Below are 2,147 nucleotides of genomic sequence, written 5' to 3'. Positions count from 1 at the left end.
CCGCCCCCGCCGGGCCCGCGGCGGCGGCGCGGAGCGGCGCGCTGGGATGGGGGTGGGGACCCCGGCGTGGCGGGGGATGGCGGAGCCGATCGCCCGTGGGTCCTCTGGATGTTTTGGTGGCAGCCGGATGGATGGATGTGGGAAGCCGCGGCAGACTCTGCCCTTCGCGAATCTTTTTGCGGTCTGGGCTTGCTGTACATAAGTAGCTACCCGGGAAGCCCTTACCCCAAAAAGCATTCGCGGAGGGCGCATTCGCCGAAGGAGCAGCAGCTGCGATCGCCGAGCCTTGGACTTATCTAGACTCTGTGGGCTTCTATTATTAATTCCTGGCACCTTTCCCCGGTCCAGCCCTCCCCCCAACCCTCCGTGCTATGAGTGTATATATATGTGTGTGTGTGTGTATGTATATATATATTTAGATATATAGATAGATATATATATGTGGAGAAATAAACACCCTTTCCCCTTCTCCTACTCCGCTTGGGTCCCCGAGACGTTCAAATATTCGCCGTCGCCTAGTAGCCTAACTTTTTAATCGACTTTTGCCTCAGGGAGCAGATCACACGTTTATTCTGATAATTGTATGGCTTTTTTTATTTCATTAATGGAGGAAATAAAAATAGAATAAAACTTCCTAAAAGTTCTCCGCCCCTCACCTTTCTCCCCCTCCCCTCCTCCCAGGGCATATCTGTATTTTGGAAATATGGGTGTCCTGGTTGATCGAGCTTAATTGATATATATATAAAAAAAAAATCTTTGGAGCGATTCATTAAATGCTCTGTAATAGGGAGACTCGRCTTATTTCGAGGTGGGGAGGGTGGGATTTACTGGGATCACCCCATAAATAATAGGGAGGGAGGAGGAGGGGGAGGCGCACGAAGCCGCCGCGGTTTAGGGGAGACCCCAGTTAGCAGGAGATGCACCATGGAAGCGTTTGCCAAAGGCGCCTCCCTCCCCCTTGCCCACTTCCAACCTGATTTTAAGCAACTTGCAGTCCGGCGATTCCTCCGATCACTCTTTCCCTAAAAGCTAGTGGCCCCGAATAGGGTAAAAAAGGAGGAATCCGGGGGAAAACCCAGCCGAGGCGATGCTTTTGGACGAGGTGATTGCAAGCGAGCAAAGCAGCATCAGCACCAGCTCTCTGGTTCTGAAACTGCCTTGTGCATGCACACAGCAGGAAGAGCATCTCAGGCAGGAGTTGGGGAAGCTGCATTTTCCCTCTCTTTGCAGTAATTGCCAGTCCGGTTCCCCGGGGCAAGAAATAAACAGCAAAAAGACACCCCTCCCCCCTCCTCTTTCCCACCCCCCCCAAAAGAATAAACGATTAAAGGYAAATCTGCCCGTGCAGCTCAGCCTCGTGAAAGAGACAAGAGCTGAGCAGCAAGTTGGTAACAGAGTGGCCGCTCGACGCAACACAGGGGCCTATGGTTCAAGCGTCTGTAAAATAAAAAGGAAGCGGGGGGGTGGTCTAATGCYTAAGCCGTCAGGGACCAAGGGGATTCTCCCCTCTGCTCCCCCGCCGCCGGCTCGGAGGGAGATCCCGCTGAGGAAGGGCTGATCTTGCATTTCGGGGAAGCCTGCATGGCAGAGACCGGGCGAGGACAGAGCCGAGGTTAAGAGTTAATATTTCTCAAGAGATAAAAGAGATTTTGGAGACCTGGTCGCACTTTAGAAAAGAGTAAAAGGCCAGCTAAGAGGTAGGCGAGGAAATACGGTGGAGAAAAAGCACCTCGGTGCTCCCCTCCCTCCTTTCCTTCTTGCTCAGGACACGTAGCTCCAGCACGAGCTGCCTTGATGAAAACAAAGGTGGAAGGGTCACAGTATCTTTCAAGTAGAGTTTACATTTTCATAATTATTTATCCTCTCCTATTTGGAAAGAAGGGGAGGAAAAAGTGTTTGTCCTTTCCAGTCGCCAGCGAACCTTTTCACGGGGGTTTTATTCATGCGAGCAAATCCTAAAGGGAGACGGAGGCAAGCTAGTGGAGGCAACTTGTGGGGGAAAAAAAAAACCATAAAAGAAGGAGGAATAGAGGGGAAGGAGAAATGCAGAGGGGGCTCGGGCAGAGCCGACACCGTCTCCCTTGGCCGCCTGCGCCGCTCCGCAGGGCTGAGCGACGGCGCGACCCGGGGGGCCGCGCGGAGGCGAG

This window comes from Nothoprocta perdicaria, unplaced genomic scaffold (assembly GCF_003342845.1).
Source record: "Nothoprocta perdicaria isolate Ctin4 unplaced genomic scaffold, notPer1 scaffold_15, whole genome shotgun sequence".
NCBI lineage: Eukaryota > Metazoa > Chordata > Aves > Tinamiformes > Tinamidae > Nothoprocta > Nothoprocta perdicaria.
The sequence above is the reverse complement of the archived record's forward strand: the minus strand, read 5'-3'. Positions refer to the sequence as shown.